This window comes from Papaver somniferum, chromosome 7 (genome assembly GCF_003573695.1).
Source record: "Papaver somniferum cultivar HN1 chromosome 7, ASM357369v1, whole genome shotgun sequence".
Classification (NCBI taxonomy): Eukaryota; Viridiplantae; Streptophyta; class Magnoliopsida; order Ranunculales; family Papaveraceae; genus Papaver; species Papaver somniferum.
In genome coordinates, this window is record NC_039364.1 from 237869758 (window position 1) to 237886635 (window position 16878).

The window sequence follows — 16878 nt, forward strand, 5'->3', positions numbered from 1 at the left end:
CAAATTTTTCTCCGCCATTTCTCAAATCGATGGTTGCGATGGCTGATACATCCACGGAAGTGGGACTGGATGGTGAAAAAGAAATCATAATAGGGAGGGGTATTTAATCTGGCCCGTTGATTCTTCATGGGATTAATACTAGAATTAAATCAAACACCAAGATGGTTACACGTGTACAGAGGGTAACTGGGTAATCTGTGCGTCATTATCTCATCTCATCTGAGGAGAAATTGACAGGGAAATTGGCAACAATAAAGGATTTGGATGGAAGGAAACATGGATGGAGGCCTAGATTTGCAAAGTAGAAAAAACGGGCCTATGGTTGTCTTTCTGGTTGAAAAAGAGGCCTATATCTGTTTATAATCCTAATTAATATTACGAATTCAAGCCCATTGTGGAGACAGTTTCCAACAAAACATTTGTGTTGGTGTAAACATTTGTTTTTGTTCAAGTCGTTAGTTTGGAATAATCAGTGGATCATCATGTGATAGTACATGGTATGTTTATGTAAGAGTACACTGCACCATATGGCCTGATTTGAGACATAATTGTTTTTTTGGTTTGAGACACTATAAAGGTCTTTCTTTTTTATCTCGATGTAAAGCTAGTTCATTCGGGAAGATGTTGTGTAGTATATTATGCCTGAAATATGCAACAAACGGTGCCAAAGGTAAAAAAACAATGCAAGGGACTAAGGGTAGTCCTAATTGATGCGAGAAATAATGTTGCTATTTGGGAATTTCACGACAGTAGGTATGCAATGACAGTATAAGCAATGCAGTAATGAAGAAATTATTTTCTTGATATGATAAAAACTCGGATACTTTGAAGAATACACACTAATTAATTTTCATAGAAACATGATGTTACAGTTCAAAGAAACAGTCAATGACATATTGGCTTTGAAATTAAGGAGTATTGGATAGGCTAAAGGATGAGCCTAGTAGCATTCAATTGATGTCGCAGTTCGAAGAAGTAACTCGGAGACATATTAGATATGAAGAGAATGTTGGGTGGCTAAAGGTTTAGCTTACCTTATTCCCAGAATGAAGTCAGTCATAACTTTGTACGAGACGATTTGTACAATAGTCATAGCTTATGATAGCTATGTGATTTAATTATCGTTTTGCTTTTGCAAATTAAGAAAAAGAAACAAGGAAATTGTTGACATTAGCTAAGACTATGTCAAGGACATAGTTCCACTGTCATGATAAGATCCCGCATTTGAGAAACGTAACCTGCTGGAAATCTAAAGTTGAGTATTAGGTTATTTCTACTAAAGAAACTAAGTTTTTTTAAGTTCTTTGATGCTTAGTAAATACTAAGAACGAATATATTCCAAGAAATTAGGGGTCATCAAAAGTGATGAAAATTTGATGCCAAGTGAAGTATAAGTCATGTTATGTTACTTGGTGCAATAATATCGGAGTTTAAAGGTAAAAGACCATGGAAATGATCGATGACATCAGTTGGGATGGATCATTTCTTGCGTACACTTAGGCACAAATGATTCAAGTTGAATCTGTTGAAGAATAAACCAAGATACTATTAAGAAGATAGAAGGGATCAACAATTTGTGTTGATACAGTATGAAGAAAGCAATATGGATCAACTACGAGAGTAAACATAATATGGTTGGATCAACAGGTACAGTTGACACGATGTGAATGAATCAACAAGTATTGTTGACACGGTGGTATGGTATTTAGAAGTTAACTAGGGTTGCAAGTATAACTGGTTTTAGAGTTTGTTTACGTGAGAATTTTCTAGAAGAGTCTTTGTTAGAGTTTGATTATGTTAGGAAAGTGTTTATTACTTGAGAGTCAAGTTTGTAAACATATAAATAGGTTGTTAAGCCGTGAGTTTGAATTACATCAATTAAGAGAAGTGTTAGAGCATTTCTCGGTCGAACTCGCATGCGTTTCTATCTCAAGCATGTTAGTCAATGTTAGTGATAAGTCTTTATTTCTAGTCTACTATAGCTAAGTCTCGGACTAGGATAGAAAGTGTAGTTGAGCTCAAGAACTCCATGGCAATCATCATACAAGACGAATTACTACTCAAGGAACTGGTGGAACTTCATCGACTAAAAGGTATGTGGAGACTTGAACTTATCTATCACTCAAAAGTCTATCTACTATATCTCCTATATTGAGACAAAAGTCGTTTTGCTATATAGACTTTGAATATACACATTTGCTATTTCGAGCCGAGTTTATCTCGCCTATCTATTTCTCGAAATATGTGTTGGTAAGCTTTTGCTTTGGCCAAATTCATCTTTACCTAGTGACGAAAGTCATGATACGTTTCAACCACTTTGAAAATTGTTTACTTTGACGAAAAATAGTTTGTGAATAACAACTATATAATAACGTCCTCTAAGAATGTTTCAATGATTGAAATGAGAGTTTAGATTATATAACCAATGATGGATATAAGCATTGTGTGGTAACACATATATGTATAAGTCTTTTTTCCTTGAACCGAAGTTTGCGAACTTTGTTGATCAAGAGAACCGGAACAAGAGCCGTGAACTCAGTCCGCGAACTGGCGGAAGTTCTCGATCTGAGAAAATCTGCTGGAGTTTGAGAACTCCTTCCGGGAACTTAAGTCCGCGAACTAAGTCTGCGAACTTAAGTTGGTTATATGTAAATACGATTGTTTGTGAACTTATATATATTAACTAAGGAATGCTAAATGCAAACCGTGGCTATAAAGTTCATGAACCGATTCGAGTGAATCAAATCGTTTTAGCTTCGTTTGTGTCTTGTGTAGTTACATAAGATTTCCTTGCAATTGAACAACTCTCTAACTAGTTCAATTGAGTCATTTGAACTAGTTATGGTGAAGAAGAATATGGTTGATATGAAAGTGCTCATATGGCTAACCATTTGGTTAACTATTATGAACCAACAAATGTACATGTTTGGGTACGATTACACAAACCTAAAATCGTGCATTTCATTTGTGTGTAACAAGCTAAGTTTTCGATCCAACGGTTGAAAGATATTAGATTGAATCTAATCAGGTTTTCATCTAACGGTTGAATGCTTTGTTACCAACCTAATATTGATTGAAAACCATGATTTGAAAGACTATATAACGGAGAACTCTAGCAACTGGGAAACCTAATCCCCACACCTCCTGTGTGATACTAGTTGTATTAGCTAGAGTCGATTATCCTTTAACCTTAGGTTTCTTCTTAAAAACCAGGTTAACAACTTAAAGATTTCATTGGGATTGTGAAGCCAGACCGATACTATTTTCTCGTAGTTGTGTGATCTGATCTTGCATCTTCTATCGTTTTGAGTACAATCGTAACGATTGACTTGAGATTTATATCTCCGATAGGAAAGATAGAAAAATAGTCACAAACATCTTCGTCTCATCGTTTGTGATTCCACAATATCTTCTTTCGCCGCGTCGAGTAAGATTATTGTGAGGTGATTGATAATACTAGGTTGTTCTTCGGGAATATAAGTCTGGTTTATCAATTGGTTCCTGTTCACCTTGATTTATCAAAATACGGAACAAAAACTCGTAGGTATTTTTGTGGGATATTAATTTATCCATTATTGTAGATTTTTCTGTGTGATACAGATTTGTTTATCAAAGTCTTCGACTTTGGGTCGTAGCAACTCTTAGTTGTGGGTGAGATCATCTAAGGGAATCAAGTGCGTAGTATCCTGCTGGGATCAGAGACGTAAGGAGCGAAACTATACCTTGGATCAGTGTGAGATTGATTGGGGTTCAACTATAGTCCAGACCGAAGTTAGTTTGTAGTAGGCTAGTGTATGTAGCGGCTTAATACAGTGTGTGTTCAATCTGGACTAGGTCCCAGGGTTTTTCTGCATTTACGGTTTCCTCGTTAACAAAATTCTGGTGTCTGTGTTGTTTCTATTCTGCATTATATTTTGTTATATAATTGAAATATCACAGGTTGTGCGTTAGAATCAATCAATTGGAAATCCGACATTTGGTTGTTGATTGAAATCGATTGATACTTGAACATTGGTCTTTGGTACCGTTCAAGTGATTTCTCTTGTATTCAATTAGACTCGCAGATTACTATTTGCTTGAGTAACCATTGAATCGAGAAATGGAGATATAACTCTTTGATATACTTTATTAAGATTGAGTCTAGTTGATTATCTTGAAAGTATATCAGAGTTAGTCCATACAGATTGCTAATCGAAATATTGGGTGTGCTTGTTGTACCCCCTCTTTTTCAAGAAGTATTTGTGAGTATAGTTTTGTGTTCTTTTCATTAAGTCTTTGATATCAGATTTTCTACATCTGGTATCAGAGCACTGGTATCAGATTCTAGGGTCGTGGGTATGAGTTGTTGATTTGAAGAAGATGACAAGTTTAAGTTCAATTAAGGTACAAGTGTTTGAAGGTAAAAACTTTGAACACTGGAGGTTGCAGATGGAGAATATTTTCACATACCAAGAGGTATGTGATATTGTGAAAGATGGTTATGAAGAACCAGCAGCAGGAGCTGTTTTAACAGCAGAACAACAAACTTCTTTGACAGCAAACAGGAAGAGTAATTCTAAAGCGACTTACATTCTACATCAGGGTGTTGATAAATCTCTCATGGATAAATTTATATATATTAAAGAAGCTAAGAGAGCATGGGATGGTTTGATAAACTATTACAAAGGATCTGACAAGGTCAAGAAGGTGAGATTACAAACCTTGAAGAGGAAATATGAACTGTTACAGATGGAAACTACTGAAACAATATCAGATTCTTTTCTCAAAGGCATTGAATCTTGTCAATGAGATGAAGGTTGATGGTGATACAATAGAAGACTCTGCAATTATAGAGAAGATTTTAAGAAGCTTACCTGAGAAGTTTGAATCAAAAGTAACAGCTATTGAAGAATATAACACTGCTGCAACTATGACTCTTAATGAGTTATTAAGTTCTTTACAAGCTTATGAGCAAAGACTATCTAAAAAAACAACTGCTACAAAACAAGTTGAAGAGGCACTTCAGAGTCAAGTTAGATGGAGAAGCAATCAAGGAAAACCTAATGCTGGAGGTTTTCAAGGAAGATATAACAATGGAGGAAGATCAAATAATGGAAGTTATCAGAGAAGGAAGCCATTATATGGAACAAGAATATAATGTTATAATTGTGGAGATTTTGAACACATTTCTAATGAGTGTACAAAACCAAGAAAAATAGTTGCTAATAACTACAAAGCAAATTTCAAAGTTAATATTGCAGAAAGTCAAGAAGAATAAAATAAGGATGAAAACATTCTAGCTACTTTCATGTCATACTGCAGAAGAACAACCACAACTTAAGTGGTACTTAGATACTGGTTGTAGCAATCATATATGTGGCAAAAAAGACTTATTTGATAAGCTTGATGAGTCTGTAAGATCAAGTATGAAGTTTGGTAATAGTTCAATAATTCCAGTTATGGGAAAAGGAAGAATTGGAATTGTTCTTAAGAACGGTTCAAAGGCATATATCATGGATGTGTTTTATGTACCAGGTTTACATCAAAACTTACTGAGTATGGGTCAATTATCTAAAAGAGGATACTCTATGAATATTTACAATGGTCTTTGTTTCATCAGAGATAGAAGAAGAAGGTTGATAACAAAAGTACAAATGACCAAAAACAGACTATTTCCTTTGAATATTCAGCATCAAAAAGAAAGTTGCTACATCAGTAGTGTGCATAATGATTCTTGGTTATGGCATAAGAGAATTGGGCATGTGAACTTTAACAGTCTACAAACTTTGGCAAAAAAAGAGATGGTGTCAGGGTTACCTTTCATTGAACTTCGAGAACAAAGATGTGAGAATTATATCTTTGGAAAGCAGCATAGAGATCCATTCCCAGTTAACAAAGCTAGAAGAGTTGAACAACAGTTGGAGATCATTCATAGTGACTTATGTGGTCCTATAGAAGTTACATCACATGGAGGTAATAACTATTTCATAACTTTCATTGATGATTTTATTAGAAAAGCATGGGTATATTTTCTTAAACAAAAGAGTGATGCTTTTCATGCTTTTAGATGTTTTAAAGCATATGCGGAGAAACATATTGGTAAGAGCATCAAGATATTAAGAACTGATAGAGGAAAAGAGTATACTGTAGTTGGTAGTTTCATGGAAGAACATTGTATTCAACATCAATTAACTGCAAGATATACACCGCAACAGGATGGAGTTGCAGAGAGCAAGAATAAAACCATAATGGAGATGACAAGAACTATAAGAATAACAAAAGATTTACCAAAGAATTTCTGGGGTTATGCAGTTGACACAGCAGTATACTTATTTAACAGATGTCCTAAAAATAGTTTGAATAATATGACACCAGAAGAAGCTTGGAGAGGTACAAGACCAAGTGTAAGACATCTTAAAGTTTTTGGGTGCATTGCATATGCACATGTACCTAAAGAACTTAGAAAGAAGTTGGATGCCAAGAGTAAATAGTGTATTCTTGTTGGTTATAGCTCAGTAACCAAAGGATATAAATTGTTTCATCCAGAGACAAGAAAAGTAATTACAAGCAGAGATGTGATCTATTATGAAGATTCACAATGGAATTGGAATTCTCGGTTAACAAACAATGTTGATCCACCTGCTGCTATCAGAACAATTCCATTGTAGTTGAAGAAGAAGTGCAAACTCAAGACAATGTTGAAGAACATAATGAAGAAGCAAGAACAGAAGCAGTACCAGAACAAGAAACTACAAGACCAAGAAGAAAATATGTTATACCTGCTAAGTTGAATGATTATGTAATATCAAGAGATGATGAAGACATTGATGAGGATGTGGTGAACTTTGCATTGTTTGGAGAATGTGATCATGTAGCTTATGAATAAGCATCTAAAGAACAAGGTTGGATTCAAGCCATGAATGAAGAATTGAAGTCAATTGAGAAGAATGACACATGGGAATTGACAAAACTTCCACCAGGAAAGAAACCTATTGGTGTTAAGTGGGTTTATAAAACAAAATACAAGTCAAATGATGAAGTAGATAGACTGAAAAAAAGGTTAGTTGCTAAGGGATATAGACAAAGACAAGGAGTAGATTACTCAGAAGTATTTGTATCAGTTTCAAGACTTGATACATTAAGAATGATAATTTTTTTAGCTGCACAGAAGCATTGGAAAAAACTTCAGATGGATGTGAAGTCAGCATTCTTCAATGGAGTTTTAGAAGAAGAAGTTTATGTTGAACAACCAGCAGGATACATTATGGAGGGGAAGGAGAATAAAGTATACAAGCTAAATAAGGCTTTGTATGGTCTGAAACAAGCACCTAGAGCTTGGTATACAGGAATAGATTCTTATTTCATTAAGAAAGGGTTTACGAGATGTCCACATGAACATACTTTATATTTGAAAGCTGATACTCTTGGCAATCATATTATAGTATGTTTGTATGTAGATGATCTTATTTTCACTGGAAATAGTTCTGAGATGATCAATGAATTCAGGGAGGATATGGTGAAGGAGTATGAGATGACAGATCTTGGTTTAATGTCATATTTTCTTGGCATAGAAGTACAACAAACTGAAAAAGGAATTTTCATCAATCAACAAAGATATGCAGAAGGAATACTAAGTAATTGTAATCCAATCTTAACACCAGTAAAGGAAAGATTGAAGTTGACAAGAGAAGGGTCAGGAGAACTTGTAAATTCAACAGACTTTAAAGGTTTTGTTGGATGTTTGAGATATTTGACTGCTACAAGACCTGATATCATGTATGCAGTTGGATTGGTTAGTAAGTTTATGGAAGAACCTAGACAATCACATTTACAAGCTGCAAAACGTATTATGAGATATGTTAGAGGAACAACTAGCTTGGGAATTCTCTATAATGTTTCAGAAGATCCAAAATTGGTTGGATTTACTGATAGTGATTGGGATGGTGATACAGAAGGAAGAAAGAGCACATCAGGTTGTGGATTTAAGTTGGGAACTGGTTTTTTCTCTTGGTCATCAAAGAAGCAACAAGTTGTTGCTCTGTCTACAACAGAAGCAGAGTATATAGCTGCTAGCAATTGTGCTACACAAGCTGTGTGGTTGAGAATGATGTTGAAGGCATTACACCTACAATAATAGTTTGTGATAACAAGTCTAAAATTTCATTAACTAAGAATCATGTGCTTCATGGAAGGAGTAAGCACATTGATATTAAGTTTCATTACATCAGAGAACTTGTAAGTAACAAGGAGATAGCTGTGGAGTTTTGTGAAAGTCAAGAGAAAGTGGCTGATATTTTCACCAAGTCTTTTAAGTCTAACACTTTCATTTACTTGCATGGAAAATTGGGTATGATTATCAAAGAGTATCTTGGTTTAAGGGAGGATATTGAAGAATAAACCAAGATACCATGAAGAAGATAGAAGGCAAGAGTTGTGTTGATACAGTATGAAGAAAGTAGTATGGATCAACTATGAGAGTTGACAGAATATGGTTGGATCAACAGGTACAGTTTACACGATGTGAATGGATCAACAAGTATTGTTGACACGGTGGTACGGTATTTAGAAGTTAACTTGGGTTGCAAGTATAACTGGTTTTAGAGTTTGTTTACGTGAGAATTTTCTAGAAAAGTCTCTGTTAGAGTTTGATTATGTTAGGAAAGTGTTTATTACTTGAGAGTCAAGTTTGTAAACATATAAATAGGTTGTTAAGCCGTGAGTTTGAATTACATCAATTAAGAGACGTATTTGTGAGTTTAGTTCTGTGTTCTTTTCGTTAAATCTTTGATATCAGATTTTCTACAGAATCCAAGCTTAATTCAAGAGAATTTCCTAGGAAGAATTCAGTTTGAATTTGGATATTGATACATGATTTGAGTTCCAGTTGAAGTATAGTGCACGACGCAGATAAAAGGCTCTAGCGATATTGATGCCAAGGCAGTAAGCTAGTGATATTGATGCTAATAAAAAAGATTTAGCCTGGAAGTTTGCAAGATTCAGCAAAGTTGCTGAATTTTATAAGTGTGTATGGCTCTGATTTTCTGAGAATGTGTGCAGCGGAGATTTAGTCAAGTATATAAAGTTTACGTGATTAAAATCAAAGAGGAAGTTGAATATGAGTGAGGTCTATTATCAGCCTATCCATTGGCGCAGCAAGGAAGCATATTGGCTGACAAACTGAAGCTATCTACATAGCTAACGTCAAGACAATGACAAATGGAGCATAAATGCATGTCTAAGGAATTGATTTATCCCAGCTCAAGGATGATGCGAGAACATGGAATAAATCAGGAATTGTTATATGTGTTGGTCCAAGTCTTTTCTAAATCTTGGACAATGCATCACTATTGTCTACAACTCAGCTACGTAAAACTAATGACGCAAGGAAAAGCATTGACATCAGTTGGGAAGCATTTTGGCATGAATTTGTAGTAAGAATATACAAGCAAGTGCATCTCAAGGTCACAACGTTATGATGCGTAATGGTGTAACATTGGCTCAAAAGTGACGGTTACAAGCTGGTTATTGGATTTACACGTATGTCAGAGTTATGAGACAGGGGAGAACGTTTTGAAACAAGTTTATAACTTTGTTAAAGTGTTCATAATTAATTAGGAACAGGTTTTCAAAGGCTGGCTCGAGTTATAAGCGAAAATTGTCAATTATGAAGGGTTATGGAACTGCCAGATTCTCCAATGTGTGTGCATCATTTTTACATCGTCTTTGGTCATGTTGCTGAGATCAAGGAAAATTGTTGTAATTCATTAGAGGAAGTAAGAGAGTAAGTGAAAACCATTACAGAATGTAGTTAGTGGGTTTTAGGCTTAACTCGAAAAGGAATGGCTTGCGTAGTCTTATAGGGATAACATTTAATGTGTATTCCATTTTGATGCAATAAAGTGAGAAAATTGTGTTATTTCCTTGGTGCTCTAAGTTTATTGAATCGAGTTCAACCAGTATCAGAAAAATCAGATGCAATACGGGGTGTATTCAAAGAGAAGAAAAAGAAATACCTTCATTGTTAACTCAATGAAAGTTGTTATTGATTATGCACTTGTGTTGATCATGTCTTAAAAGTTTAAGTATTTTGGGTTCATGAGTTCACGAGAACCACGATATTACCGGTTACAACCCTAAAAAATCTTGAATCGCAAATTAAGGGCGTGACAATTACCTACATGATAAGGATAGGTTTCCAAAAACAAATGACGAGGTATATCTAAATTACATGTCGTGGTACAACAATGTTAGCATAATCGTGGGATACGAATATACGAGTGTTCCTTAGTCAATGAGCGAGATAGAACTTTTGATGTTCTGGTACATATTGTTACTCTCTGCTGGTTTCTTAAGTTTTTTGGGATAATTTTTTAAATACGTGTTGTTTGAAATGAAACAGAGAATACTAATCGGGGTTTGGATCAACGCAGAAAAAATATGCTGAAGGAGAGAAGAAAAGGTTATGAAGAATAAAAGGATCACTGCAGAATTGATTAGTATGGAAGATGGAAATGATGGTGCATCTTTCTAGAAAGTGTTGGAGACGGGTCTAAAGAAGAAAACTATATAGAGAAAGAGTGCTCTGGGTGAACCAAGCAGCAACCACAACCTAGATGAGAAAATATAACAGTGACGATAATGATGATGCTTTAGAACAACCTGTTAAACGAGGATGAGGTGGTTGTGATATTGATGTTGATGTTGATGAAGATGAATGAGAGGATTATTGTTTTCCAAACTTATGTTTTTAAAAATGGATGATTATGGATTAAAAACTTATGTTTTTAACCTATGTTTGTCGTTTGAATTGAAACATGTGAGGTTTGTTAGTTTATGATCGGATGAATGAATTTGGTTGAATCTTAAAACTGTTGTGTTTGGCTAAGACGTGACAGAAGAACTACAATTTGGGCTAAAAAGGTAGGTATTATGACAGTTTTTTTAGCAACAACTGGCCGAAAGAAACATGAATAACGACCAATTATAGTTACTGACAAAAATTAGAAGGTACACAATCGGTCTATATATTCAAACTTATCAAACAATTTTGGAGACTTCATTCCATAATTTTGTCTGTCTTACATAATCGGTTGTCATAGATATCCATATTGGTTGATTTTGTAGATTTCATTTAATAATTTTGTTAGCCTTATAGAAACAGTTGATATGGACATTCATATCAACCGATTTTGTAAGCATGAAGAAATGCAAGGTTTTTGTTGGGTTTTTAGGTAACAATCGGCCGACATAAACACCCTTATCAAACGATTCTAAGCAGCCAATTATTTCACAAAAATAAAATTAAGACACAATTTTTCGATGTGGATATTCTCGACTGCCGATTATGCCAAATTATTTTACAAAATTTTTATTTTGTTCAGGAAAAAAATTTGTCGTTGTGTCTTCCTTTATTTAAGGAGCCTCTTTCCCAGAGACCCTTTGTTCCAAGCTTGCATCTTTTATTCACTTTTACTTTATCCACTATGTTAGAGCATAGCTCGGTTGAACCCACCAAGCGTTGGTATGTCAAGTTTGCTTGTCATATTTTAGTGAATCAAAACTCAAATAAATAGTCGCTTGATTATGTACTAGAGACAACTTCGTATAGGTTAGGATAGAAAGATTAGGATTATGAGACATACAAGTATTACTCGAAGACTTGAAGAATGTGAAGAAGTAACAAGCTACATCGACGACATCATCCTTCCTCTTGAGATTAGTAATATTGTGACTTGAACTGTTTCATTCCTAAAGTATCTTTCAAGTCGTGCTATATTGAAAACATAATTGCGAAGCTGTGAATGGTTATACTCTAGTAGACATAGTGTTAAGTAATTGGAATACGAAGTATAACGCTTATCTTTTGAACTTCTTATATAAGACATCGACATAAACGTATGAATGCTATTGTGATTATGTGTATGGGTATGGGTGAAGATTTCGTCCTAGGAAACAATGTTTACATTCGTTTAAAGGAAGTACATTCATAAACTTATTTTATGAATCGAAAGGAAAATCGCTAGGCTTATTGGTATTGTTATTCATTGCATATCTTTGGATTAAAAATATGTGTGAGTTAGTAGAACCGATCATAACTTGTTATGTATCTTGTTAGTAGCACCGATCATAACTTGTTATGTATCTTGGTAAAACTAGTCACAATGCCTGATTTATGTATTGGTATGACTTTTTTAGTGTAACCAATCATAAGTAATCACCTAAGATGGTATGATCGATATTTGTAATTGGTATGACCGATCCTAGTAATTGGTGTAGCCGATCCTAGTAATTAGTGAGACCGGTCACAAAAGAGTGTGTAATCGATCCTTATAATTGGTGTAACCGGTCCTGGTAATTGGTATAACTGATCCTGGTAACTAGTGTGACCGATCACAAGTAATACCATGAGAATATGGTAACCGGTCCTGGTAATTGGTGTAACCGATACTTGTATAACCGTAAACCCATGATTAGTGTATTGTTATTTGATCAATCACATGGTTCTTGGAAATCAGATGGACCAGTTCTAAGATTGTTTGGAAGTGTGGTATAATCGGTTCCAAGATTGTAAATATGAAAAAGGATTTAAAAAGAAATAAGATGTCGTCATACTTTGAACATGTTCAGTAACTCTTATATTTTATTGTTCAAAGATATTCCTTAATAACTCAAGGAGATCCCGAACCAAAATAAGTTGAGAACCTTTAAATTAAGGTTGTTAATTTTATATGCTTTTAGTTACCAGCAATTAAAATGCATATCTCTGGAAAATAAAAATTGGTAATGTGCATTTACTAATTTATGATTTTCTAGTAGGATTTCGGTTAATTTTGGACAGAGCATTTCTAGGAATTATGAAAACAGATTTGGGAATTTATTGCTTATCTTAAGAATATTCGGTTTTGGAAATTCCTTGGTGTCCAAACTTCCTTGGTCTATAGATACCCAATTTTACATTTCGAGCAAACTATCCTAAGAGCCAGCAAAACTACCTTCTTGTGTTGTTACTGGTAGAGCCGTCTATTCGGAGAGGAAAGTACCCTAATTAGGCGAAATCTCTTACGACCGCTCGTTTAAAGACCTCTGTGGAATCAAGAAGCTCTATGAGTACCATTGGTGGGAAACTAGATAATTGCATTATTATTAGTTTTCGATTTGATTTTGATTGACTAACAGTTGTTGAACTTTGATTGATCCTAGTTTGTTTATTCTTGAGAATCTTCTCTTCTGATATAAGATTCACTCAAACTAGATCGAAGTGTCGACGGGATATTTAGAACTGTTTGTAGATCTAAAGACATCTTGTGATAATCCATTGTTAACAGACTCCGTTTTGTGTGTCATTAATCACAAGAGATTCAAGTTGTGGTGTGCAGGTGTTTATTGAAGATTTAAGAAAATTTGAAGACAAAGAAGATTTCTCATTGGTTTCATAATCTTTGGTGTGCACAAAACTTGAACGACTAGAATCCAACTATAATTGGTTTATCCTTGATAGATTTGTTTGATTAGTTGCGTAGATTGGCATCACTATATAGTATCTTGGTAGATCCTATATTTGATTGCAAAATCTAAACTCTGCTACTTTGGTAGTTGATGGATAGATAGATCAAAACCCGACAAAGGAGTTTATTGGATTAAACAGAAGAGCCTTTGTCTAACTCATATCACTGAGATTGAATAGAGTTGTTACCGAACAAATTTGTTGTTCCTTTACTCTTTGGAATACGAACCAAAGGAATTGTTCCAGTGCGTTCACTTACTGAATATCGGAAGCGCAGGGATACTGAAGAAACTAGGTGAACTATAGGTTTAGTTGCTAGGTCCCAACTATACGAAGTTGGTGTGATTTTGTATAGCGGCTTAATTCTGAGAGTATTCAATTCTGGACTAGGTCTCGGGGTTTTTCTGCATTTGTAGTTTCCTCGTTAATAAAATCTTGTTATGTCATTTACTTTTGTTTTCCACAATTATAATTGTTTTATTATAATTAAAGTAAATTACACAAAACGTTAACTTTGTATTACTTGATAGTGATCCTGTAGAGTTTGGTTAAGCCCGAACCTATTATCAATTAATCACACTTTTATTGTTGTATTGTCTCGATCTCGTATCCATAGACGATCACACAAAGTGTGAATACCGATTCGTTGTATTGTCTCGACTCAGTCCATAGACAATCACTTTCGGTAAGAGGACTTATAGGTGGAAAAGTTTAAGATTGTGGTATATTTGGGTACCCTCGTCTTTTCAATTGGTATCTGTAGGATCAGATTCTCGCAACAATTGTGTCTCAGCAAAATTATCAATGGAATTGCATAATAGCGTCGCAAAAAAGTTTCAAAAAACAACGTCAGAAAATATCATGGGAAAGATGTGATAGTCTTGCGAAAATTAGAGAGCTTGCGAAGTTAACATTTATAAGGTTGCGAGAATATCGCGAACCATATCCGAAAATAAAGGACAAATTAGTTGTCATCCACTATGTATTTCCTTATAAATAGTCATTCGAGATGTAAAGGAAGGGGGGGATCTTTTCTGAATGAGAGATAAGTAAATAGGAGAGAGAAAGTTGAGAGCAGAGATCATTCTTGATTTCTTTATTTCCCTTGTAAGAATATTCAGAAATTAATCAATAAAATTAAGAGTGTAAACCTAAAAATAGGCTGATCAATGATAAAATCATACGAGGGGTGTATTGTAGGATTTCCTGCAACCACATAATGGCGCTAGAAACATGGACGATTGAAGATTGAAGACTATTCTAGAAAAAATCGAAAATTAACATTGAGATTTGTGAAAATTTAAAGTAGTTGATTAAGAATTTTTCATAATTTCTTGAAACACTGTTAGCACTGAAGAAATGGCTAGAAGAAGAAATACATCCGAACAACCAACTACTATTAGAAGAAGCAAAAGAATTGCTGGAAGAGAAAGAAGTGACACGGGAGAATCTACTAGAAGGAGAAATAATAGAGAGAATATAATTCAATCACCAATTTAACAAACACTAGTTCAAGAGAGGAATACAGATTATGACAGAGTGAGCGTACACACTTGGCGATCAAATTCAGCAGAAGAAATAGAAGAAGAACAACAAAATAGAAATTACAGACAGGAAGAGAGAAATCAAGAAGCAGATGAAGGAATAATTCATGGAGATGAAGAAATTAGAGCGTTAGAAACATGGAGATGAAGAATACATGAGGAAAGAAGAGCTGAGGCGGAAGAGCGTGCAAATTTAACAAGACAGAATAACGAATTAAGGATGGAGAATATCAGATTGCAGAATAGAAGATCGAGAAGTATTACAAAATCATATTCCAGATCAACTAGAAGAGAAATGAGGCAAAATTCACCTACAATCAATGTTGGAAACAATATTCAGGAAGAAATGTCAAATCCTAATGAAGAATATCGCGAAAATAGAGAAATAATTGATGATCGTTACATTCCACAAAATGAAACTTTTGATGATAGGAAAATTAGAGGAAATCAAGAGAATGGGAAAATTCAGAGACAAAGTAACCAAGATGGCGAAGGAAATCAAGAGGAGGGAAGAAGAATTTTACATGTGAGAGAAAATCAAAGAAATCAACAGACAATTGAAGAAGAAATTGAAAGACATAATACTGAACAAGCACGTTTAATCTGCGAACGCGAAAAGTTGAGAGCGGAAATGGAAGACCAAGAGCTTCAGGAGACAATTCGCCAAAACAATCATGAAAACCGAGAAACAAGGCGTATACAAAACTGGAATAATGATAATCTCAATGAGGAGTATGATAGAGTGAAGAGAATGGCTAAAAGACAGCGAATTGAGTTGATAAGAAATGAACAAAATTATGGAGGGGAAAATGAACGACATCATCACTTGCGAATTCTAGATAGGGATGAGGAAGAGAATCGCAGAAGAATACGAGATGAGGATAATGAAGAAGAGATACAAAATTTCGCAAGAGAAGATAAACGTGAACGTAGAAGAAGAGAAGAAAAATTAAAGAGACCAATGGGTCAAGATTCAGGAGTAAATCAACAAATCTTGAAAGAATTAGAAGAAATGAGAGGAATGCTAAATAACAGAGGAGAAGTAGGTGGAAGACAATTGGATGAAGCAATAGAAGAAGCTGCGAAAGCTCCAGTTACCAGAGAAATACAATTAGGAGGAATACCACCAAAATGCAATTTTCCCGCATTAACCAGCATTTTCGATGGAACAACTTGTGCAATTCAACACATTAAAGCTTATGTGAGGTGCATGTTACAATGGGAAAATCATGATGCGTTATTGTGCAAATATTTCGCATCCAGCTTAACAGGAGAGGCGTTAAAATGGTTCGAAGGTATACCAAAGAACACAATAACCTCCTTCAATCATTTGCAGACCACATTCTTGGGAGCATATATAAGTAATAATTCCTCACGACCTGGTATAGAAGATGTGTTTGGATTAAAACAAAGGATATGTGAAAGTTTGAAACACTTAACTAAAAGATGGAGAATAATGTGTAGCGAAATGGATGGCCGTGTAGATGAGAGATATATCATATTATCATTTATCAATGCTATGTTTGCAACAAACCTGTTGTATGTCCAAATTTTCAGAGTCAAGAATATAATTACAATGACTGAATTGCGAGAACTTCAAGAAGAATACATTGCTTTGGAGGAAAGACAAAATGAAATGGAATCATATCCAGTTGCGAATACCATCTCACAAGCAGCGAATGCAAGCTTATTACCCAAGCTAATAAATACAGTGGCGAATACTTCGCAAGTACAACAAGAAAAGGTGACAAGTAACAATCAGCAGAAGTTGGTAGCTATGGGAAGTCGAGATCAAGAAGAGTATGAAAAAGAAAGAAATTTATACAGTCGTGGAGGATATAACAAGATTCA